Source organism: Microtus ochrogaster, chromosome 2, assembly GCF_000317375.1.
Source record: "Microtus ochrogaster isolate Prairie Vole_2 chromosome 2, MicOch1.0, whole genome shotgun sequence".
Classification (NCBI taxonomy): domain Eukaryota; kingdom Metazoa; phylum Chordata; class Mammalia; order Rodentia; family Cricetidae; genus Microtus; species Microtus ochrogaster.
The window spans coordinates 3338107-3364410 of NC_022010.1; the positions used below are offsets into that span (position 1 = coordinate 3338107).

Genomic DNA, 26304 nt, shown 5'->3' on the forward strand with positions numbered 1-26304 from the left:
AAGAGGAAGAAGAAGAAGAAGAAGAAGAAGAAGAAGAAGAAGAAGAAGAAGAAGAAGAAGAAGAAGAAGAAGCAGAAGCAGAAGCAGAAGCAGAAGCAGAAGCAGAAGCAGAAGAAGAAGAAGAAGAAGAAGAAGAAGAAGAAGAAGCAGAAGCAGAAGCAGAAGCAGAAGCAGAAGCAGAAGCAGAAGCAGAAGCAGAAGCAGAAGCAGAAGCAGAAGCAGAAGCAGAAGCAGAAGAAGAAGAAGAAGAAGAAGAAGAAGAGAGGGATCAAGGTCAAGGGAGGGAAGGAGGAAGAGAGAGGGAGGGAAGAAGAGAGAGGGAGAGAGAGGAAAATAGAGGGAGGGAGGGCAGGAGAGAGAGAGGAAGAGAGAGAAAAGAAATGACAGAGAAATTTGACATTAGAAAATGAGACCACAAGAAGATGAAACCAAGATCCAGAGACAGAGAACCTGCAGGAAGCCCCTGGGTGATCCCACCTGATCCCTTGGATCCAGCTCCCGCCCTCCCATAGTTGTGAAGAAACAATTTTCTAATTTTTCTCTGTCTTAGGGGATAAACACCAGGATTCCATGCCAGCTCCCACCATAGCCTGCTCACACGGGCAGGGCTTGTCCAGTAGAAATAGAAGACTATGGTTCCTTATAGAAATGGGCAGATGGCTGGCTCCCCCAGGACAGTGGGGTCTGGTTCTACTTCGCCCCCTCATGTCAGTGAGAGCAAACTGGGACACCAACTGTTGCTCCTTCTGCTCTGCCCTATTCTGTCTTCCCAATGCAGCCAAGCAAAACATTGTGTGGATACACAGGAGTGTCCTCTCGTTCTCTCGGTGACCTTGGAGCGGTGGGTTCTGCTCACAGCCCTGGGTTCTGGGAGTGAACTAATCCTAGAATCACTTCTGCCTTCCCGCCTTTCATCTGTCTGTTTAAGCTATTACAGACTCACAGTCAAAAGGCACCCCATGCAGCTCTCTCCCATCTGCCCCAGGGTGCATCACACACAGCTCTGGTGCAGGAATTGCAGGATCATCTAGTGAATGGATGGCCATGTGATGGATGAACACGCGTGCCTCTGAGGCTTTAGGTAGGTCTGGAAGGTGGAAATGTAGCGTGACACATGGATATCATGACTACCAGCCATGAACTCTTGTGTCCGGCTGGATCCTTTAGTGTCTGCTGCAGATCTAGGGTTCAGCCTGGGGGGAGGGGGCTGGTGTGAAAGCTGGTGTCCTACTAAAGCTTTAACTGCGAACTTGATGCAACCTAGTCACCTGAGAAGGGAGCCTCACGCGGGACTGCTCAGATCAGATTGACGGAAAACGCATCTGTATGTATGTGTGTGTGTGGGGGGGGTCTTAATTGATGCAGGAGGGTCCAGCCCACTGGGGGAAGCACCATTCCCTTGGCAGGCAGTCCTGGGCTCTATAATAAAGCCAGCCAGCTAAGCATAAGCCTGTGAGTGAGCCCACAAGCAGGGTCCTCTGTGGTTTCTTCTTTTAAGATCCTACTTGAATCCCTGCCCTGACTGCTGTCAATGATGGAACATGACCTGTTAAGTTAAATAAGCCCTTGTAAATGAAACAACAACTAACTAACTAACTAACCGTGTCTGTTGGCCCAGGACCCACCCAGCTCAGTGATGCTACACATAGCACTTAGCAGCCCTCACAGTCCTAAGGTTCCCAGTGTGATTGCACCCACTCCCAGTTTCAGACATAGGTTCAAGACATTCTGCCCACTCTCCAGGGTAAAGCTCTTTGCTGTTGCTGCTGGGGTAGCTCTTGCCACAGAGAAAGTCCCCAGCTTCCCACCCCCTTGCCCCTTTCACGTCACTGTCTCCAATCCCCAGGCCTTTCCTATTGCCAACCACATCCACCACTGTTCACCCAAGGCCACCACTCGACATAGGTCGACTGCCTAACATAGGCCCCTTCCCAACAGCCCTCCTCTGGTCCAGCACACAGCGGGTACTCAGTCAATGTGCCCCGTCCTTTTATGACATCAGAATCTGTTGCACACTCTCTACATGTGTGCCCAGCCCATTAGTTGTACCACACCATCACCATACAGCTCTGCAGTGAGCGTGCTATGTACCACCCATATTTTAAAAAGATGAGGAAACAAGCTTGGTGACTCGTCTTTAATCCCAGCACTTGGGAGGCAAAGACAGATGGATCTTTGTGAGTTCAAGGCCAGCCTGGACTATAGAGAGAGTTCCATGACAGCTAGGGCTGTTACACAGAGAAACCCAGTCTCGACAAGCCAAGATAGATAGATGATAGATAGATAGATAGATAGATAGATAGATAGATAGATAGATAGATAGATAGATAGATAGATAGATAGATAGATGATAGATAGATGATAGATAGATAGATAGATAGATAGATAGATAGATAGATAGATAGATCTGAGGAAACTGAGGCTTTAAGATGCCAACACCTGCCACCCACGTGGCCGCCTTCCTGTGCCTAACATGCGATGCTTTTGCAACTCTATGTGCAAGATTGCAGAAGCAGCATTGTTCAGTAGTGTCCAGGCTTTCAATTTTGAGTTCGGATCCTTTCCCAAGTCACATGCCAAGAACTGAGATGTTCCATGGGCCCAGGTTCTGCCTCAAGCCTCTGCTGCCTCCGATGGAGCCCTGGACACCACGCCTTCCCTGCCAACAAAGACTATATCCCCTCAAACCATAAACTGAAGTAGATCCTCCATCGCTTAAGTTGCTTCTAGGGGTGGGAAGTTACCAGTAATGAGAAGTGGCTACAGCAGGGCACACACACACACACACACACACACACACACACACACACACACACACACACTCAGAAGAGCCCTACCTCCAAAGAGGAATGACTGTCCAGAATAGCCAAGGAACCTCGGGATGGATAACCCTGACAGGAAAACAACCAAGGAATGGGAACAGGCGACATTCAGACAAGGAGGTCCCTAGATCAAACACACCAAGCTGAAGAGCAACAAAGAGAACATGGCAGGCATGCTGTGGTAAGCCCTGGAGAGCTGCGGGTGCCTCAGGCATCTAGGAGATGAGGTGACCAGTGACAGCTCCTGAGGAAACTCCCAGGCAGCCTCCATGGCCTGACAGAGAGTCCACAAATAAACACCTCAGCGAGGATTCCTACATACAGGGGTGGCTGCCACGCAGTCCAGGAAAACTGGGTTGGGGAGTGGGGCAGAAGGACTGGGAGACAGAGGAGGCCGGGCACGTCAGCATCCAAAGGATTCCTGGGCTCACCCACCATACATTGTGGGAACAAGGCAGGCCATGCTCCATGCTCCAGAAAATTACAAATGTCCACCACCTGCCCTCCTCCTCAACAGCATCCCAGGTGCTTCCCGCCTGTCAGTCCTCCAACAGAGCCCCAGGTCCCAGGTGCTGGGAGCAGGAGTCCACCTGGAGAAACAGTCAAGGTTCTGGGGACATGGGTGGATACAGCTGGGTGCTGGAGGTCCTGAATGCCCATGGGAGATGGGGCAGGAGAAAGGGGGGCAGTGAGCTTGCTGTAAGGAGCTATGATGCTCTTAGCCCCACAGAGCGGGAGGAGCTCCATGGAAAATTCATGCAAAGAAGCAGCACACAGCAGGGACCCTGTGACCTGTAGACCCACACTGGATCAGCTGCATGGGAAAGAACTCAGGAAGAAGCACTTGGAAGGGGAGGACTCTGGGAGGAGCACTCAGGGGAGCACTCCTGGGGAGCCAGGCCTAGAGACCAACAAAGCACACAACGGCCAGAACAGAGGCTGCAGGCAGCAGGCATGGGTGTGAAGGCAAAGAATTTTACCTTCTTCACTTTTCTTGAGGGCCAGAAAAACATCCTAAGAACAAACACCCCAAACCCTTGTCTGGGGTTCACACCTGGGCGATGCCTGGGTCACTGATCCCACAACCAAGTTACACTAGCAGACAAAAAGCCAAAAACTTTCATCAGGGCCCTGCCCGACAGTCTTCTCTGCTGGGCTGGGGTGACCCTAGGGGAATAACAGCGACAGTTCAGTGGGAGGGAACTGATGGGTGTCCCCACATCAGAATGTCCTCAGCAAGCCAAGACTTGCAGGACCAGAGGGCCCCAGGCAGATGGCTGCTCCTGCCCACATCCACATCTGGTTTTAACAGCCACAAAGAACAAAGCCCTCAGGCAAATGTCATCACCTTCCTCCTCACTGAACTGACTTGTGCTACATTCTGGCCACCATCCTACACATGAAGGCACAGAGAAGCTAAGTCATGTGCCCAAACTCACACAGCAAACCCGATCAGGAAAGACACATTAAATTAACCACTCGCTTTAGGAGGAAATACAGAGGTGGACGGGAGCTCTAACCCACAGCCTGCAAGATATCCGTTGCTCTTCTCCAAGACACACCAGGACCCTTTGTCCTTGGCCTAAGCAGAACCTCCTAAAACCCCCACAGGATGGATACCACAGGATCCATGGTGCACCGTGTCCTGGGTTCCCTCCAGTCACTCTGCCTCTAGTGAGCGGCCATGTGAGGGGTGCCTCTGGTCACAATGCCCTTTACAAGGAGCTCATTGTCTGCCATCCTTCAAGGATGCATGGGGGGTTCATCCTGAAATTGGTGTAGACCCTGGGATATGCCTAGCCACAGCAGATGGCCACATGCCTCTTCCGTCCTCGACCCATTTAATGGTCCCCAGCTCACAAGAGAGGCACCTGAGGCCGGGGAAGAGCAACTTGCTCGAAGTCACCCTCCCCCACCTTACCTGGTGAGCACAGTACAAGCCTGTGCTGCCTAAGAAGCCAGGGCGCCACTTATGCTGTCCTTTGCTGGCCCGTGCTCCCCCACCCCCGTGGAAGGAGGATGGTAGGACCAATAGACATCTGGGCAGCAGATGTTTGTCTTCCGCTCTCGGCTCCTATCCCTTCTTGTACCCCTGAGCCACATGGGGTCTTACTCTCTGTCTGTCCCTCCTGCTGGTTTCGTGCCTCACTCCCTCTCTCTGCCTCTTTTGTTTCTTTCTCAGCAATCCCCCCCCCACCCCGCCCTGTCCCAGCCACCCTTCCTTCTCCCTCCCTGGCCCTAGTCCCAGCCAATCAAAAGCCCTTCACCTATAGCCCTCTCTCACCTCTGCATGCACCTGGTCCTCACCCTCCAGGCAGCTGGTTCTTTCTTTCTCTGTATTTCTCTCTTCCTTTCTCTGTTTCTATCCCTCTCTCTTTCTCTCCCCCTCCCTCTCTCTTTCTCCTCCCCCTTCTGCTTCCCTCCCCTCCTCTACCTCTGAATAGCAGCCCCAGGACAAACACAAGGGCCTTATCAGGGCAGTGGGCGTGGGCGTGAGAGCCCAGAAGGAAACTGGAAACCCTTCCCCAGCTCCAAAGGGCCAGTATGTTTGGTCTGGCTTCTGTTCCCATCTCCCACCGCTGCAGCTGACAGTCCAGCTGGGTGATGGCTCAGCCACGTCTCTAGTTCTCTCTGCCTCCAAAGGGCTTTTAGGAATGAAGAAGTCCCTCAGAGGTTGTCCTGGTGTGGAAACTGAAGTCCAGGGAGGGTACCTGACCCTCTCTAAGCCACAGAACGGGAGAGTTGGGCTGTCATGTGCACGATGTACCCAGAGCCTAGGACCTAGAACCTCATGCATCGTATGCTTTAGTGGGAAAGCTTACCCTTGCAGCACAGATTCACACACACAGGTTCAGAGAGGTCACATGACCAGCACAGGCTCACACAGCATTTCCTTCCCAGGCTCCCCAGCCTGAACACCTCCAGACTGCCATGTCTTTGTGGCTAGTCCTATTTACTCAGAGCAGAGAAGGGGGCCTCCCAGCTCTTGTGGATAGTTCTAGAATCACTTAGGGGCTACAGTGCATGGGGCCCAGGTGTCTGGAAATTACAGAGCTGTTCCAGTCACAGGCCTGGCTCCCAGCGCTGGACAGAATTAGTTCTGTCAAGGAGAGTTTCCTCCCTGATCCCACGCCCCCGCACTAGGTCTCTGAGTCAGCACACCAGAGCCTGCAGACAAGACTCTCTGAGAACTGGCAGAAATAAGAAGCCCACACACTCAGAGGGCCAGCAGAGCCCAGAACACCTCTTGTGTCTTGTGGGCACACGGATGAAGGCAGATCCCCCACAAACACCACACCACCACCTGGTTTCTTCCACTAGAGCAGCCGTGACTGGCTTTATGAACCCCAAAGCCTTTCTTAGAGTGCACTTGTGGCCCAGGGTACCCTGGATGGATCCCAAGAGGTCTCTCTGCTAGGCATGAGATGACATGGATGGCAGAGGCAAGAAGGTCACCACATGTTCAAGGCCAACCAGGGTTATGAGTGGTAGACTAGCCACGGACTCCCTAGTGATAGCTCTATCTAAATAAAAGCCTCCCTGAGTGGGGCACACAGTGTGGCTGCAGGGCATCGGGCATGGGGCACGCATGGGGAGGGGGAGGTTGCTCAGTCTGGGCTGGAGACAGAACTCCCCGACAATAGCAAGAGGCTTCCACAACCTGCCAGCTGGGAACAAGAGAGTGAGCCTGGAGACTGGCTTCCTCTGGGGCCCCAAGGTCAGGATTCAATATGAGTACCAGTCACCCTACTAGCTCTGTTTTATTGCATGCCTACTATGTGCCGGAATGCCGAGAGACACTATAGAAGCATCTAGCCCAGACTGGGATGGTGACCGTGCTTGTAGCCGCTTTACAGTTGAAGCTGGGTGCTTTCTCTTCTCTCTTGGCCTTACTTAGTAAACGTCTTTAGAAATAACTTGGCTGGGTGTGGTAGAGTGTGGGCTGCTTAACAAGACCCTGGCTCAAAAAAAAAAAAAAAAGCCACAAATATGCCCAACTCCTTGGAGTCTCAATGATTTCATAGGCTCTTGTCCAGCTTGACACTATATTTGGGCCAAGTGTCTATCCCCAGTTTAGTGCTATGGCTCCTAAAAAGACAGCGTGCTTTGCTTCCCTGCCTGCTATGTGGTCCTAGGCAAGTTACTTCACCTCTCAGAAATGGAAGTCAATCATTCATGAGATAAATAATAAAACATTTGCAAGCAATGAAGGGTGAAGAGGAAAGAATTTGTGGGGATCCTCTGAAGCTACAGTGGCTTTAGGACAATGAAGTTCAAAATTAATTTGCCAAATGCAAGACTGGGTTCTGGCTGACTAGAACACGCAGTCCTAGCTGCAGGGTCAGAGGCTATCTGGCAGGAGAGCAGAGAGCGCCTGCGGGAGGTGTTCAGCACACAGAGCTCAGACTGGACCATTGTGCTGGCAGCCAACTGCAAGTCTGTCCTCTGGAGAGTGACAAGGGGAGGCTCAGCAGGCTCCCCATCCTAAACCCGTGACTCAGTTTTCCCTTTTAGACATAGCTCAGTTGGGGAAAATAGCCGGGTAGTGGCTTGGCAAAGCACGCAACTTCTCTGGGTCTCCAGCAACATCACTAGCCCTTCATCCCCACTTCACAGTTTAAAAACTAACATTTACACAAACTGAGCTTCCTTGTGAGCTGCCAGCAATGGACAGAATGGATGCTCCCACACTGTGTTTCCCAGGAATCTGAAGTATTCCAGCCTTAGTGAGCAGGGCGGGCCAGCAGGGCGGGCGCTTCACCTCTCTGGGTCTCGGTTTCCTCAATTCTATTGCTGCTCTCAACAGGCTGAGGACAGTGAGACCAGGGCAGCCATGTCCCAGCACTGCGCAGCTTTGACAGCAAAGGGTTGTCACCCATGGGACAGCTGTCACACACTTCCTACCAGCTCCTAGGGAGCTCACTGCTTTAGGGTCCAGGGTTCCCACCCAATCCTCTACAGCTGCCTGTGCATGCGTTACGGGCCCTTGCTGGCTGCACAACAGTGGCCACCACGTTCCAGAGACACCTGGCTCCTACATGGCAGGAAGTGGGCTTGGCAGAACCCCAGGTGGTAAAGGACAAAGCTCTGCTTGGCACCTCTACCAGAGAGGGGTCAGGAGACAGAGGTCCTCCTGGGGGCCAGAGTGAGCCTCCCCGGGGCAAGCTCAAACCTCCAAAAGAGACACTTCCAAATGGTGACACTGACCTTGGACTGGGCTCTGAGGACCCTCTGTACCTCTTGCCGCCCCCACCCTTCCAGAAAACACTCATTCACCAAGCACCTGTTGTGTGCCAGGCTGGACTGGGTGGTGGGGTACAGCAGAGATCAGCATAGAACACGGCTATGCTCGGGAAGGGGTATAAGCGACAGTCACCAGAGGCGCTATATGATAGACAGGGCAAACACTTCAGAGGCACACTGCCTGAGGCTGAGTCCCAGTTCAGCTGTGTCACCTGGGCAAGCCCCATACCTCCCAGCGTCACAGAAACGCTGCCTGTTTAAATAAGAACAACAGCAGCCGTTAATAAGTGCTGTAAACAGACCGAGAGAGGCCCACAGGGCCTGACACTGGCTTCAGGGAAGCCTCCCTGAGGAACCAATAGTTGAATGGAGATGTGAGCTCAGGGATGGGGAGTCAGTGGGTAGAAGAACATTCTGGGAAGTGGGGACAGGAAGTGCAAAGGTCCGAGGCAGGAGCCGGTCCAGCACCCATGGAAAAGCTGCGAGTAAGCACCTGGCTGCCACCCTGTGGGGTAAGACGACCCTGTCCCTACCCTCAGAGACAAGTGGCATGGCCAGGGTCACAAGATGTTGTCCCAAGTTCAGACCCCCCAACCAACTAGCATCCTTGGCCTCTACTGTCAGGGTGGAGCTGGCTGCAGCCCCCACTTCTTCATTTTGTTCTTCAATTCTGGGACACTAAGTAAACAGCAATATACCACGCCATCTGCCTTTTCCACCACAGTGGAAGGAGGAGCAAGGGAGGGTAAGAGAGGAGCAGAGTTCTGCCCTCGTGCCTCTGTCCCAAGAAGGTGCGGGGCTCTGCAGGAGTGAAAAGTGCATGCTGGTTCTCCGTGACTCCAGTCTGAACTCTCCAGTCACCGTGTCTGGGAGTCCTGGCCCTGACAAAGCAAGGGGCAGTAGGCTAGGGACAGGTGGAGCCTCTAGGGAAAGTGACATTGGAACTGATCTCTCAAGGTGCCAGTCATTTGCCAGATGGATGGAGAAGATGCCCCAGTGAAGGGTGCTGAGTACGGGTCAAGAGGCCTGATAGGTGGTTAGGGTGATGGGGGACGACAGAGAGACTCACGTTACAATGCCGTACTAGACCTGACTGGATCATGCTGGCAGTAGGAAGCCATGGATACTCACAAGTAGAGGGTGTCTGTCTTTCTAAAAAGGAATACTTGGGTGAATAGTAAGGTCTGCACTGGAAGAAAGGAGGCTGGAAGGGAAACGGAGGCACCAAGCAGAAATGGCTCTGGCCAGGAAGGGCCAGGAATGGGGTATGAATGAGGACAGCCTGACTCCTAAGACCTACACAACCAGAGACAGCTGTCCACTGCCGTGTTCTGGGGCTCTTCTGTTGGGTGCTGCCCTGTTCCCTGGCTGCCCTTGGTCTATATGCCACTGCAGCATGCCTCCAACATCTCAAGAACCTCCAGTGACCCCAACTTGCCCATCTCTTCACTGGGCTGTTCTCAGACTCCAGGGCAAGTGGAGGATTTCAGAAACCTAGACAGCCCAATGGGACATGAGACAGCCCAGGGCTCTGACCTGCCCCAGGACTCCAGCTACAGCCCAGCTCAGAATTCCCTGGCCTGGGCCCAGGCAGTAACAAATGGGCTGTCACTATTGCCAGGATGGTGGAGTGTGAGGTCCCACCCTGTTCCCAGGCTCTGGGGAAGAGGGACATGGGCAGCCTGACCCCGCCCCCCATCACCGCTCTGTTACCTCTTCTAAGGCAAGCCCACCCTTTGACCTGGGAGGGAAATGGTCAGGGAAATGGCCCTCTCACCTGCCCTGACACCATCAGAGAACAAAATGCTGGCTGCCGACCAAAGGGAATTCAAAACTCCTAAGGTGAAAGCCTGTCTCCTTCTGTTGGAGAAGGGGTCACCAGGCCACTGTCATGAACTCTAGTCTGATTTGATAGCAGTAGACCTGACACAGGGCTAGGGATGCAATTCAGCTGCCAGGGTGCTTGCCAACTGCGCATGACTCCCCAGACCCTATCCCTATCCTGAGCACCTCATAAACCAAGCATTGTCATCCAAGCCTGAAATCCTTGCATTCTGGGGAGGGATCATGTCTCAAAAAAGAGTAATAAAAGCAAAGCAAAGCACACACACACACACACACACACACACTCACACACACATACACACACATTTATCTAGTTGCAACCTGGCCTTCAGTTGCCATAATTCTGTATCGTAGAACCCACCCCCACATCTGCAGAGTGGGTCTGCTTCGAACCTCACGAAGCCTCACATACAGAGAGCATGGAATGACCTGTCCCTTGCAAGAACTGAAGGCTACCTCAGGACACAGGATTCAGGGTCCCTGCAGGTCACCCCACCTCTGGAGCACACATGCCCTTTGCCTGGTAGTTTCCAGAGAGGTGATTTGAGGGTCAGTTAACAGTTTGAGTCCCCAACCAGCAGAACTTCTAGTAAGACTGAGTCATTGAGAACGCTGCTCTGTTTACTAACTGAACTTGAATGGCCTGGTTCAAGTCCCGGGAGCCACCCAAACCACACCCGACACCTCCCCATCCTGGCACTGATCATTTCCTCTCTTTGACCTTAGCTAGCACTTCCTTGGCACCCTTCTTAGGCCTCCCCAGCCCCTCTCCCTCATCCCAGGACAGCTGGCACACCCTGAGTCCTCCGGAGGAAGGGGTTCACAGCAGTGTTAGGATGGTAGGCTGGCGTTTGCTTAGGTACTGGCTCAGACCAGAAGAGGGTGAGTTCAAAGGAGAAGTTTGTGTGTGAGGAACACAAACTAAGAGTAAGAGCGAAAGGAGGAAGGGACCTGGAAGGAACAGACTGGGAGCCAGGCCTGAGAAGGAAACAGACCAGACAGCAATGCCGGAACTGCTCCCAGGGGCCTCCACCTCTAAGGCTCCTGGCCAGGGAAGAGATGCCAGCTTCCAGGTCACGTGGTCCTGGCCCTGAACAGTCCAAACCACAGTGAGGCGGATTCCTGGTGCTAAGTTCAGAATACTTTTGCCCAGGCTATGGGACAGGGCTCCTGGGGACCTAACCACACTTAGCCTGGGGTATTGCAGGAGAAACTGACCATACAGCTGTTCAACAAAGTCATTTCCCCTGAATGTACCAGGGAAGGCTAACTGTTCAGTCCAGCAGGAATATATGTGGCTGGCTTAAAACTGAAAAAACAGCTTCTAAGAATATTCCCAGGAATGTCAGAACAGAATCCCTCTGCTTCTCCGTGCTGATGTCCTGATGACGTCAGCATCCACAAGTTGGATACTATTGACAGCCTGTACTGGTAGGAGACAGCCTGAGCCAATTCTGTGGTCCCTACTCTTCTTGTTTATTAATATGGTTTATCATACAAACTAAACTTGCTTGTGAGTACCTGCTTACACCACGGACAGTCCCCCTTACACCTGTTACTCCTGCGCCCACACTGCAAACCCATGTTATTCTCCTTCACAAGGCTCAGCCTTGGTCTCTCCAGCTTCATTTTCCAGCCAAGCTCTCATCCTGAGTCACTGCTTTCCAGTAATAACCCAGGAGGCCGGCACTGTGATCCACCCCTGACAGGTCAGGAAACTAAGGCTTGGAGATCTACTCACCAAGGCAGCCACGCGCTGGGCACCTGGTGAGGAGACACCCAGGACCCCAGCTGACTCTGCACAGACAGAGCCCCTCCTCACCTCTGTGCTCACAGGCAAGCAGGTGACCTCACTGGCTCCTATGACCACTGAAGTAACAGGTGCTGCTCAATCTCCTCCCTTCAGAATCAGTTTTATTCCGCCAGGCCCACAAGCTGTGTGCCCTTGGGCAAGTGGCTTGGCGTCTCTGGATCTACAGTTATTTCATCTGTTTAATTGGGAGTTCAGTGACCCCCTGATGTTAGATGAACCTCTCAGTGTGGCACCTCCTCTGTCTCAAGTCAAAGAAGGTCATGACCTCCACACAGCCGTCTGAGTCGTGAACAGGCCCAGTGCAATAAGAAAACACAGCCCCTCGTCCCTAAGAAGTCACCGTTCCTCAGAACAAACAGTGGCAGAATCTCAAGTGTACCCCTACCAGGACCTAGTGGCTACACTGGTCACTGTCCTCAAGGCTGGCCTGCCCTTGGCTTCAGGAAAGCAGAGGACCAGTCCTCTCTCTTCAGACTCCTGCAGGTCAGGGGCCTGGTGGAGCTGGAGACCATGGAGACCATAGTCAGGAGCAAGCACCAAGGAACTAAAAGAAATGTGGACCAAGGTGGTGACTGGTGACACAGAGGTAGGGACAGAAAGACAAAGGGGGTGGGGGAGAAAACTTAGGGGGAAGAGACAAGACACCAAGACAAGAAAGATGAAGGCAGAGAAAGAGAGAGACACCAGAAGGAGAGGGGCTAGGGGCCGGCTGCAAGATCAGAGAAGAGAACCAAGACCCACACCCAGGCAGAAGGGGCTGGGCTTTGACCTGGGAGGTTTGAGCCAGCAGCAAAGGGCAGCCCCTGTGCTGGGCCCAGGAGAAGGTCATCTGGGACTTTGGGTGATGTCACAGGAAAGCTGTGGCTTGTTTGCTATTCATGGCTTACGCAACGCTGGAGATGGACCCCAGGGCCTTTTGCACACAAGGCCAGAGCTCTGCCCTGACCTGCAGTCTCTTTCAGAATATTTCAGAAGAGGCGTTACTTAATGCAAGTCGTTTGGTGACAGAGTGGCGGGGGGGAGGGGGGGTTGGGGAAAGTTCTGGCAGAGACAAGATTAAGACATATCAGGCCTTTCTGGACTGAGCTTGGGGTCATTGACTTCTCTAGAAGCCTCCACGCGTTGGAAGCGAGCATTGATGAGGGCCAGGAGGACACATCGCTCTCCTGAAAGCACTTACCAAGGGTTTGAGTCTTAAGATTGCTGTAGGAAGAGGCAGCAGATCTGTGCCGAGATGTCAGCTTGGCCCACAAGAGACAACCAGACACCCATGGCAGCTACCAGGAGGATGGAAAGCTAGACAAAGGAGTGATTCTGACGTAAACCCCACAAGGACCCTTCCCCTGTGACACCACTAAGAACTAGAACCAAGTGGAGGTAATTTGAAATCCCAGGCTTGTCCCAGAAGGTCACAGAGACCACGGGCCTAGGAGTTTGCTACGCACACTCAAAACAAAACATTGACTATTGAGAGGGTCTCCACTCAGAACTAAAGTCTCACCTCTTTTTATTACTAAATTTCTGACTAGGTAACACAGCTTTACCCAATTAGAGATGTTCAAACCATGTGGAACTCTAAAGAGGTAGAACAAAAAGCCCCACCCCTTCCACACTCTGATCCATCTGTTCCCAGGGCACTCAGCTCCTGTACCAGGTTACCGGGTGCCATTCTGAAGCCTCTGAGTAATTACAAAGGGATCTCTCTCTCTCTCTCTCTCTCTCTCTCTCTCTCTCTCTCTCACACACACACACACACACACACACACACACACACCCTTTGTATAAAAGAAAAGATATATACACCTTCCTTCTTTATCCAATTTTGGAGATGGTCAGTCATACCCCTTCTTCTAGATAGCTGCAAAATAGCTCACTGTTAGCTTCACCAGTTTTTCAGTAACAGGCCTGGGGACAGCTTCCATCCAATTGCTTGCTGTTGAGCTGGATGGGCACTTGATCTCTGTCTAGTCTCTTAGTGTTAGAGTGTTTAGGCAGTTTTGCCATGTGTGTTACAATGTTACAATTGAATCCTTAGCCCTCCACTCCCTCTTTTCAGAGTTTGTTGTTTTAAATTTTCCTTTATGTTATCTTTCTTTTTTCATATTTGTTGATGTGTGGTGGCTGAGATAGAACTCTGGGCTTTGTGCCTGCTAGGTAAGTCCTTGAGGAGCTTTTATAATGAGGAAACAGGGCTGGCCCTCCTTGGTAGAGCCACACTGTTCCATAGCCAGTGAACTGCATCCTCCAGGGTCAAGAGGTCCTCACACAGCCAGGCCACACCTGCAGCACCAGTCACAGAAATCCCTGCTCTCACTCTGGTCGGGAGAGCTAGTCCACTTATGGCCCTCAGTTTCCACATTATCCACCGTATCATGGGCTACTGCAGGGAGAGCCGCAGTGTACTGGGAGGACGCATCTCTGGGCCCTAGATAACCCCATGGGTACAGTTGGATGGCAGGAGTTCAGAGAGTAGTGCGGAGGCTAGAGAGGCAGCCTCTGCAGAGGGCAGGTGACCAGTGTCATCGTAAGCCTGAGGGATGGTGATCTGGAGGTGACCTGGTATAATGAGGACTTCTAGCAGCTGCTAAGGTGAAGATGTGTTCCATCTTTATTTGGTTCTAAAATGAAATAACAATAACCCTGGGTGGAGGGAGAAAAAGCCACTTCCCAAGCCCTTCAAGAAGAGTCCAAAGGAATCTTCCAGCCTGGCCCAGGAGCAGTGCCTGGCAGGCCGCAGTGCCAGCCCGCCTCTGAGCAGGAGGCTTGTTCTTTGGAACACTCATGGTTCTTCCATCAGGCCCCTCCAGGCCCCGAGTGGCTGACAGAGGAACCTTTGTCCCCCTCTCTGCTCCCTAGCACTCCTGCCAAGAGTCCTGGCTGTGACTTCTCTGTTGGTTCAGGTTTCCAAGGCCTCTTGGGTCTGGAGCCAGGAATGAAACCCCTTGAAATACTGAGACCCTCTCTGCCTGTCCCTCACACTCCCCCCACCTCTCACTCATCCTCAGCCTCCCCAAAGCCCTGATGACCCCCTCAGGAGAGAAAACTGAAGCTCAGGAGGGTCAAGCAAGCTGCCCAAAAACTAAAAGAGGAAGAATCCAGGAATGGATCCCCAAAGCTGGACTCAGCACCTAGCGATAACAGCCACGACTCAGAAGCCCAGCCTTCGGGCCAAAGGCCAGTTCTGCTGTGTAGCCCCTGGGAGAGCTTGGGTTCTGTGTCAGTGTCCCCAAGTGAAGCAGTGACAGCACGTGCTTCACAGGGTGGGTATTGGGATGTAAGAGGAGGAAAACAGACCTCAGAACAAGAGTGCACAGCCCATGGTGGAGCCCCAGAAAAGCCATTAGTATCTGTGCTATTGCATGTGTGGTGTGCACCCCTGCACATATGCATGAGGCCTGATCACGACTCCCGGGTTCTTCTTCTATCACCTCCCACCTTTTTCCTCGTGAGGAAGGTCTCTCATCAAATCAGAGGATCACTGGTTTGTATAGTCAGGGCCGGCCAGTGCACACTCAGGACCCACCCATCTCTGTCCCCCAGTCCTGGGCTCACAGGCACAGTAACCACGCCCGGCTTCATACATGGATGCTGGGGATGTGAACTCAGACTCTCATGTTTGCAGAAGGAGCATTTTCACCCACGGAGCCATTTCCCAGGCCCATCACTGCTACCGTCGACAGGGTTCTGGGTCTCACTGCTCTGTGCCTTGGCTAAGGGTGAGCACCCAAAATCTCTCCTGCCATTCACCAACCTCAACATGGAGTATTCAGCCACAGAAATACCCTAAGACACCCTTTCACACACTGAGCTAGGTGGGGAGAGGAGAGCCTGGAGCATGAATTTAGGAGAGAGGGGTACCCCCAAACTCGCTAATCAAGCCTATTGATTTCCTGGGACAGCTTTACATTTTACAGAAAAAAATTCACAATGGAAAAGGGACCCACTTTTAAATAAAAATGAGCTCCTCCTGACCAGGACCCTGAGACACACCCTCAACACATCGAGGCCCTCCAACCTCACCTCATCCAAGATGGTGTCCGAGCCGCGGTCCTCAGTAGAACTTCTAAGAACTTCCTTTTACTTATTTCTGTCCCTTATCAGACTCCTAGCTCTTCAAGGAAGGAGTCTTCATTGTCCAGGAAACTGATCTCATCTGCCCTGCCACAGACCTGAGGTGACAGATACAAACAGATCCTGCCAAAGTAACACCTTTGTGAGCATTGCGGTTAAGCACTGTGGCTTCGAACTCTGACTCAGGCCAATCACTCGCTGTGTGTCTAGGGCAAGTCACTTAACCTCTCTATTGTGTCCCTATTTCCTTGGGGAGGGCAGCAAGAGGAAGAAGGTTTGTTACCTGCTGGGGACTCCCTCAGACCACAGAACACAATTCTCCTTCAAGTTTCTCATCAGCTGCATGACAGGAGCCCAACCTCAGCCCCCACCTCCCTCTAGAGCTGGCCCAAAGGCTTATGGAGGCCTCAAGTTATTTTCCATTTATTTTGCAAATGGGGGTTACATGTTTGTTTTTGGAGGTGGGCTCTTACCATCAAGCTCAGGTGACCTAAAACTCCCTATCCTCCTACCTCAGCTCCTGAGTGCTGGGATGACATGATTGGATCATCATGTGCAGTCTAAAAGCCGCATTTATGTTGAAAACACACAGACTTGTGTTGAAGAATGCAAACTCCTCAAGCTGTTCAATGCATGCCTGCACACACACATACACTCTTAAAATAATGTCACATATTTTCAAAATAAAACACCACAAGCCCTCACAAGAATTGTGGTTAAGGTTTATTCTTCCCTCAGTGAGAGAGAAGGCCTCAGGGATGTCCCAGATCTTATTCCCTGAGCGTCCTTCTGCTGTCAGGCTCGCTTGCTTGCTCAACCTTTTGGTATCTACAGAGCACCAGGATGTGGTGGACACAGGGTGAGGTTGCTGGGCGTGTGGACTAGGCACGCCCTCCCACAGTGTGGTAGCTAGGTCTCACCACAGTCAGCTTCTGAGGGGAGGGACCACCCAGACCCCTTCCTCTGAGACCAGACATGAGCCTGGGGGAAAGAAGGGAGGCAGAGGGAGAGCATAAGGCGATAGGTGGCCGTGGGGGTCACCAAGACAGATGACACACACATTCCACAATTCTGCATATTGCTCTGGGGAAACAACACAGAACCCTAGCCTTAAGGCGCTGGGATCTAGAGGAGTCCCTAGTTTCTGCACACAACAGCCCAAGGAAACAAGCAGTTGCTACCCTCCCCAGGGGTAGACCAGATGGCCATACTGGTGGTTACAGAAGCATCTAGAGAGTCAGCTACCTGATATTTTACTAGGGTTCTTCAGGGGTACTACCCCAGCTTCTAGAAAACTCTCCTTTTGAAAGGGGGTTCAGTTTGCCTACCACATCCTGTCTAACCAAACCCATGTGGCTAAGGATCAGCCAGTAACAAAGATGCAAACAACAATGTCAAGGTAGCACCAAGACTAATCACTTCTGAGTAATCAAAGCAAGCATTCAGAGGCAGCAGCCTGCATCCCTACCGATGTAATTAACCTAATTCCCACTGCCCAGGTCCAACCTCTTTGAATGAGCTATATAAACTAAAATTAACTCATTCATAAAATTTTTAAAGGATTTTTTTTCCCAATAAGTCATCCCAAACTATTGTCACAACTCATTTCTCACTGCCTCACTCCATCCTATCCATCTTGTCACACACGGTGGAACGGGCTCCCTCCCATTTCCCATAAGTGTGTGGTAAAGACATTGCAGGAACAGTCTGAGGTGGTAAGTCCCAAAGTGGACTGGGTAGGCCTCAAGGCAGCTGTCCCTCAAGACAGTACTGGAAAGATTGACTCCCTGTTCCCCATGACCCAGATCCTGGGAGTCTGCGCATGTCATGAAGGAGACTAAAAGTGCCCACATACCCTCAAGAGCGATTCCTCCTGTGGTTTGGTCTCCTTCTCTTCCACAGAACCCTGTGATGCCAGCCAGGCCTACTGGCCACAGCGTATGTGGCAGAGTATTGCCCCTGCTGGGAAGGAATCACCAAACACGACAGGCAGGTCAGGGCTCACACCGGGAAAACCCTAACACCATCTCAGCACCTCCCACCTCTGTGCCTGTGTCCCCCCAACACACACATCCTATAGTTCCCCTGTCCCAGCCAGAGCAGATGGTCTGGTTTATGGCCCAACAACCCAGCACATAAAGCCCCAGACTTCAAATTTTAAACTCAGTTAGTTCTGGTTGTCTGGAATCTCCCATTTCCACAACTTCAAATGTAAGCACCGAGTTTGAAGGGGGTGGGTATACCATGCTGGTAAAATGGAGCATGTCAGGCCACCCAGAAAACTGGGTGGGGCCTTCAAGGCCCTGCAGAGCCTGCAGCCTCCCCCTGTCCCCTGCCCTCTTTACCACACACCCCAGAGCCATTGGTCTTCCACTCCCCATCCACTCCCCCTCACTCCTGTTCCTGCCAGCTTCCCTTCGGGCAGCTTGAGGCCAGATTGTGCTTTGAACCCAGCTCAGAGACGGGCTTCCTGTCTGGGGACTGGTTTCCTGCCATTCCTGTGAAAGCCATCTCCCCTTTGCTCCTCCACCAAGTGTCTCCGGCCAACACCGGTGTGGATGCGGCTAACAATTTGTTCTTGGTAAAAAAGGCCTTGACGAATGGGCAGATGGTGTTCCCACCCCAGGAGTGGTGTGCTCCAAGCTTCCTGCTCTGTCTCTTCTCAGTTGTCTTCCTGAGAGGCTAGGAGCTCCTTAGGCAGGATGGGCTCCTCCCAAATTCCCTGCCATGAGCGTATAGCAAAGCAGGAGCCTCATAGATGCCCAAGAATGAAGGCTACCTCTTGGCTCACCCACAACCTCCCTGCTTCATTTTTCCTACCTGAAAAATGGGATTGTCGATGAATTTGGGTAGTATAGTGGCCAACTGAGGTGGTGTCTGTAATTCCAGCTACTCAGGAGGCTAAGGCAGGGCATCTCAAGTTCCAGACGTATCTGGCCTAGAAAGTGAGTTCAAGGGCCAGCCTGGGCAACTTGGTGAGACCTTCTAGGCCTCTCACCCACCCTCTCCCATCCCCTAGGGGAGGGGAAAGAGAAAAGAGAAACCAGGGCTGAGGCTGAGGTCTGGCTCAGAGTTAGGGCAACTGCATTACGGGTGAGACTCCCTGGGGTCCATTCCTTTGGTGGGGGATGGGCAGGGACAAAGAGAGAGCCTCACTGCCTGGCAGCCAATGCTCTTATACTGAGGGGACCGAGATTGAGAACCTGAGATCCAGCAGAGGACAAGCCTGATTGGGCAACTGGTTACCTCCTCAGTTGGCACGTGACCTCACTGACAAACCTACCAGCAAACCTGACTGCATCTTACCACCACCTCTTCCACAGAGCACAGTCAGCTGCAGTCAGCAGCTCTACCCACTAAAGCAGGGACCCAAACCCACCTCAGTGCCAGAGTCCAGAGCTGAGATCAGACCTGCCCTCTCCTTATGCCTGCCTCAGCCCCACCCACATTGGTGCTCTTTGCTCCCTGCTGTGCTCCTCAGAGAAATGGCCCAGAACTCTTACCATTTGGGTTGCCCGCAGGCTAGCCTGTAATGATAGGCAGTCCCTCAAAGGTGCCCACATCCTGGTCCCCAGAATTGGCGCACCTGTTCTTAGATAGCAGAAAGTCACTTGACAGCTATGACTTCGGGGTGGTGTTATGAAGTCATCTTTTTGTACACTGTGAAGATGTGTCTTTGCCAAGGCGACATCTGATTGGTTTAACCAAAGAGCTGACTGGCTGGTAGTGAGGCAGGAGGTATAGGCAGGACAGCCAGACTAAGAACACTGGGAGGGAGAAGCGTGGAGTCTCAGGAGTTTCGAGAGATGCAGAGAGTAGCAAGATGAATGTGTCACATTGAAAGACAGTATTACCATGTGGCTGATGGTAGATAAAGAAATATGGGTTAATTTAAAATGTAAGAGTTAGAGCTAGTAATAAGCCTGAGCTATCGGCTGAGCATTTACAGTTAATATTAAGCCTCTGAGTGGTTATTTGGGAGCGGTTGCTGAAACACAGAGAAGCTCCACATACAGGGTAGCCAGGTGTGATCTCAAAGCTGATTAGACTAATTGTTAACTTGATATAACTTAGAATCGCCTGGGAAAAGACTTTGGGTTTTTTTTTTCATTCATTTTAGATTTTTAATTACAAGTGCATGTACAGCGCCTCCCAAGGCCAGAGGTGCTGGATCACACAGGGGCTGGATTTACATTACACATGGCTCAAGGCCAGAGGTGCTGGATCACACAGGGGCTGGATTTACATTACACGTGGCTCAAGCCATCCACTCTGAGTTCTGGGAATCATATGAGGTCCCCAGAAAGAGCAGGATGCATACTTAACTAGTGAGCCTGAGAAGAAAATCTTCATGAGGAACTATCTTTGCCAGGCTGACCTGTGAGCCTGTCTATGGACCATTGTCCTGGGCCTGTGGTTGTGTCTGTGGGCCACTGTCCTGGGCCTGTGGTTGTGTCTGTGGGCCACTGTCCTGGGCCTGTGGTTGTGTCTGTGGGCCACTGTCCTGGGCCTGTGGTTGTGTCTGTGGGCCACTGTCCTGATTGTTAATTGACCCAGCCCATTGTGAGAATATGTAAGTAGCAAGGACAGCTTTACTCTTCACTCCTGGCAATGGCTGGGATGTGACCAGCGTGTGTGAGTTCCTGCCTTGACTTCCCCTCGGTGATGGACTATAACTTGGAACTGTGAGTTGAATAAATCCTTTCTTCTCCTAAGTTGCTTTTGGCCAGGGTATTTATCACAGTAAGAAACTAGGATGGCACCCACACCCATCCCTCTCTCATGGAGGGACTCGGACTCTGGAGACTGTTCTGATAAGTTCATGCAACAGGGGTGAGCATCTGTCCTTAACCACGACCCTGGGCAGCTCAATGAGCGTGGACTACAAACCAAAGAGCAGGGCAACCTAAGCAACGCTGAGAGGAAGAGACTGAGGCCAAGGAGCTGAGCCGGAACACAGGCTTGCAATGCAGGGCCCACTACCACCATCCCTCAGCAGCCTCTCCTCATGCGCTCACTGTCCCTGTTATCCTTGAGCCCCAGGGGAACGCTGGGTGTGCCCAGCATTCTATGCATTGATTTCCCTGACCACCCACCTCCTTGCACAAGAACTGCCCCATCACCAGCCTGGGCTGAGAAGTCAGAACCTATACCCCCAAGAAAGCAGAAGTGATTCTGAGCTCTGCTGACTCAGCTGTGGGTACTTCCAGCATTTCCAAAGCATGTGGAGAGGACACCCAGGCACCCCCACCAGAGTCCAGGCAGAGGTCCCAGGCTGGAGCCAAAGGCTGCACAGATCTGCCCAAGCGCATTTCCAATTCCGGAGAGTTACACGATGTACTCAACCCTCTGTGCTTATCGGAGTATCTGGTCCCACACTCGGGATGAGGAGGTCAAGGGGCAAGGCTGAGAGCTGAATCCTGCAGCAGCCTGCTCGAGGATCTCTGACCACTGCCAGCTGCTGACTTCAGTTGCAAGCATTTCTTTCTAAGACAGCTGCATCATACAAACTGCACCTCCATTCCATCCAGCAGCGTCGCTCTTTTCCAATCTCACTTGTGACCCTTGCTGCGAAAATGCTGAGACTCTGAGATAAATAAATTGCCCGGTGTCCCACTATTGACCGAACCCAGAAACAGCACAGGGCCCTGAATCCGGAAGCAGCACAAAGAGGATGCCACCAACAGCCCTTTCCCTGCACCCCAGGGCTGGCTCAGCGCCTCCCTCTTGGAGGTAGCATAGAAAGGGCCACCTGTGGGACACCAGAACCTGTGGGTCCTGTGGGACACAGGTTAACCCCATCAAGAGCCTCTGGAATGTCACCTAGCCGATCAGCACCTCACTTAAATGGGAGGCAGGAGACTTCCTCACAGAGGTACCCAGAAGGAAGAATCTAGCCAGGCCATCAGACACCTTCACACTTTCCCATCTACCACTGAGCCAACCAGAATGTCATCAATGGGAGCGTGGAGCTGCCAGTTGGGTCACTGACTCCCTAGGGCAGGGGATCCTCCACTCTGAAGCATGTCCCTTAAGCCAGGCATTGTGCTGTGCACCTGCCATCCCAGGCACTTGGGTAATCGAGGCAGGGGAATTATTTGAGCCCAGAAGTATAGAAATGGCTTGGGAAACATGATAAGACTCACGGGGGAAATAGTAAAGAAAAAAAAGGTCTCAGAGAGAGAACCAGAAGATAAAAAGAGCTGGCTGCCTTGTGCTATCTCTTCCGTGTTTGGGCAGTAAGTGTGCTTGGGTCTATTTGTCCCTGAAGCTCACACAAACTTATACAGTACAGTCTCCTCCTGCCAGGAATTCAGTGACGGCCAGACAATGGGAATGCCTCTCTTGTGATCACATAGGTCCAGCAAACGTCTGGGGCATGCATCTCTTGATACCCATGGGGTTTGCAGCCTACCCTGCAGAGCCGTGGGGCCTCTCTAGTGGGCCGCCCTTCTGTTTGTGGAGAAACCGTGTTTTTATTGGTTTTCAGTTTGTTTCTTCCCATCTGCTTTACTTCAATAAGCGAATTCTGCCGCTTAAAGTAACTGCAAACCAGGGGGAACGGGTCCGATCAGACACGCTGTGTCCCATAAGGCAGTTTCACTTCTCCACACAGCCTCCTGGCCTCAGCTGCTGACACAGGGCGTGTGGCTCCACGGAGGTCTGTGGATATTTGCTTAGAAAGGGAAAAGAAACTCAAATGCACAGCAAAGCATCAAAAACCTGGGCAGAGGGCGAAACAGGAAAACATTCGAGTGTTCCTGTGAGCCGTGCTCAAGTACGAAGGGCATCGAAGTCTCCGAGACGCCCGTTTGACACAGATGCCCTAGGCTCACCCTCAGAGAGCCTGACTCACAGATGCTGGAGCTCTAAGAAATATCCATGAGGGCTGGGGAGGTGTCTCGGAAGGTGAGAAAGCTTGCTCTGCAAGCTTAAAAATCCAAGTTCAAATCTCTGGAACCCACGTTAATCCAGACATGATTGTGTGTGTCTGTAACTCCAGTATTGGGGGGCAAAGACATGTATATTCTGGGAGTTTGATGTCCAGTTCATCTAGCAAAACAGTGAGCTGCCAGTTAAGTTACAGGCCCCGTCTCACAGCAGGACAGTGGACAATGATAGAGGAGGACATCCAGCATTTGCACTGACCCCCCCCCCACGAGTGTGTGTGTGTGTGTGTGTGCGCGCGCGCGCGCGCACACACACACACCATACCGGCCTCTGTATGGCTCAGATGGATGACACAGGCAGAGGCCAAGCGCTATATGAAGTAATAATATTCAGAGCCTTAGGGGATCATCATCTGCATCATCTGCTGAGCATTGTCGGGTCCTGTCATTTAACCTTTGTGACAATCCTACAGGGTAGCTCCTGTTCGGAACACCGTTTTACAGAAGTAGAATCTGAGGCATAAGCCCACCTCTGTAGCGTGGAGCCCTGTGAAATCTGTGGCAGTCTATGCTTGGACCTTCTGAGGTCTCGGATTTCTAATCGGCAAACTGGGGGTGTTACTAGAGCCCTCATCATGTGGCCATGGTGGAGCGCAGAAAGCCAACTCAAGCTGTCCTTTATAATCAAACATCTAAGAGACAGGACTACAGTCCATCGTCCCAGCCCACTCTGCAGACTTCTCCCTGGACCCAGGTGAAACTTCTCCCTGGACCCAGGGGACTCTGTCTTGTGCATAAACTCCTATGCAGAGGATGGAGGACCCAGAAGACATAACATTGAACTGTGGTCTAGGGACTCCCAGGTTGCTAAGAGACAGACAAGATGATTGACAATGGGGGAGGAGTTGTGACGGGGGAGGGGGCCAGTGGGGGAGAGGTGTTGAGACTTCTTCACTAGCAAAAGGGTTGAGTTTTATAGAAAGAGGCCCCGTGTGGGGTTCATCTACTCCTCAAAGAGTCGGGGGAGTCCAGAGTCACCACCCCTGGCTCTCAGAGACTGGCACCTCACAGGTTTAAGCCAAAGCTTTTGAAGGAGAATGCTGAGTCAACGCCTTCCACAGTCTGACCCAACCAGGCACGCCATGGCAGCAAGGCACAGAGCCGATCTTGCCTTTCTCTTGACAGAAGCAAGAACCACAGATCCTCTTGGAAAGGGGAAGGAGAGGGAAGCAAAGGGGAATTGGGGCTTTCTTAAGACACTGAGCAAACACAAGAACTCCTCCACCACTTCCTCACTGTGTGACCTCAGACCTGAAACCTGCCCTCTCTGAGCCACAGACATACACGGGACATCAAACTCTCCAGGCCGCTCCTGGGTAGCTGTAGGCGGTGATTTCTGTACCAGAGCTCCCTCGCTGTAAATGCCTCAGGATGGAAGCAGAGGCAGTGTGATGCTTTCAGGCAGAACTTGGCCGAATGGCTCCTGTCTTCCATATGCAAAGAACTTTTAGATATCAATAAGAAAATATGAACATGGTGGGGAGAAGGGAGGCTCACACAAGTGAGTCTGTCTATATTCTATAGACCCACTATAGAAAATCAGGGAGACGGCTCAGTGCTCGAGAGATGGCCTGTTCTGCCAGCACAGAAGTCACATAAATAGCAGATGTGGTGGTACATACGTGTAAGGCCAGTGCTAGGGGGGCGGAAGCAGGAAGATCCACAGGGCTCCCAGGCCAGCCAGCCTAGCCTAACCAACAAGCCCAGGATCCCAGTGAGAGACCCCCTATTAAAAAGCAAAGAGGCACAAGTAGAGGCACCTCAGGTAGAAGGCAGATAGCCATGGGGGCCTCCAAGGCTACTGAACCCCATATCACACCATAGGGAGTGTCAGCAGGCAGAAACTGTCACATATCTCAAAACTGGTAGTGAGGGGCCGGAGAGATGGCTCAGCAGTTGAGAGTACTAGCTGTTCTTCCAGAGGACCCAGGTTCAATTCCCAGCCACCTACATGGTAGCTTACAACTGTCTGTAACTCCAGTTCCAGGGGAAGCGGATGCCCCCCTGGTCTCCTCAGGACCTGCACCTATACACACAAACCCACATAGAGACTGCCACATGTGGACATCAATAAAAATAAAACAATTTTTTTTTTGAGACAAGGTGTCACTAGCTATCCTGGAAGCTCTGTAGAGCAGGCTGGCCTTTAACTCACAGAGTTCCGCCTGCCTCTGCCTCCCAAGTGCTGCGATTAAAGGTGTGCGCCACCATGCCCAGTGCAAACCTATTATTTTTAAAGTAGCATAGGGAGATGGCTCTTTGGGTAAGAACATTTGCTGTGCAAGCATTAGGGCCTGAGTTCAAACCCCCTCACCTGTACAAAAAGCTGGGAATGACCACATGTGTCTGTAACCCCAGTATTAGAGGACACAGACAAGTTGATGGCTGGAGTTCCCTGGTGGCCAGGCTACCTAAACCGGCCAGCCTCTGAGTCTGTGAGAGACATTGCCTCAAGGACCCCACATTCTCCTCTCTCTGCATGCACATCTGGACGGGGGGGGGGGGGGGGAAGAGACAGAGACAGAGAGACAGAGTGGCATCTCCACCTATGGAGTTGTATCCACAGGACAAGTGCACAAAGCACAACTATTCCATAAAGCGTCCATTGCGAAGCTGCTCACTCGTCTTGCTCGTAATAATAAAAACAAAATGAGAAGTAGACCCAACAGCAGTTACATGCATCCCAGGAAAACCTTTTCTTCCCCTGGAGAACGCGGAGAACCTGTAGGAGACTGCCTCTGGTTAGGAACAAGTTGGTTTCCAGCGGGTTTCGGGACAGGATGGACCCGCGACGGCTACGCTGGTTTTCACAAGCACCAGCATCGCTCTTCAGATCTGACTCAACCCTGGGAACCTTGACACGCACCTCTTTAGAAGCGCTCCGGTCCCCGCCGATGCGACCCTTTCCGCCCTCTGCAGGTCTGACCGTCAAGCGCCACGGTACCTTCTCCCCAGTCTCCCCTGTGGTTCCTGTGGCTTCAGGCTTCCTTCTCCTGGTCACACAGTTGTGCTGGTAAGGGCTGTTTGCTTGGAACCGTTTCTCCTATTCACGCAAAATTTCCTCTGAGCCCCGCGGAGCACAGTCCCCAGGCACATCCTAAGAGTCGCACTCTGTCCAGAGTTCTGTGCGGGACAAGGACAGAACTCAGCTAGACAAACAGCTGGAGCCGGGAGAGGAGGGAGGAGCAGGAAACAGCGAGCGGAGGGCGGGGGCGCCAGCTGTGTGTCGTGGGGGCGCTAGAGGAGACCGAGCCTGCCAGCCAAGCTGCGCTCCTGGGTGGTAGCAGTCCACTAGGGATGACCCGCCCCTTGGCTGGGGGCTGCAAATGGAGCCTTGAAACCAGGCTGCTGGGGTTGGAGGTAAGTCCTGAAGACCTGCCCCCCTCTAAGATCTGTCTCAAACTCCAGGCCCTCGCATCTGCTGTACCTAGTTCGAGTACTATTCCTGTCCCTGTTGTGGACAGATGACTTCCAGGTCCTTCTTTGAGGCTGCTCTGGGTTCCCACATCACAGCAGGCACTGACCATGCTGGGCCACCTGCTAGGTGTCTCATGTTCAG

General features: G+C 52.2%; 1 protein-coding gene across 1 annotated transcript in view; it reads right to left on the minus strand.

Annotated features, from left to right (window-relative positions):
- Cmklr1 (chemerin chemokine-like receptor 1) overlaps nt 1-25869 on the minus strand; it is a 45545-nt gene extending 19676 nt beyond the window's left edge. The window contains exon 1 of the mRNA XM_005344243.3: nt 25612-25869. The gene's annotated coding sequence lies outside the window, so the exon portion shown is untranslated. The remainder of the gene's footprint in view (nt 1-25611) is intronic.
- Nucleotides 25870-26304: the final 435 nt, after the last annotated feature.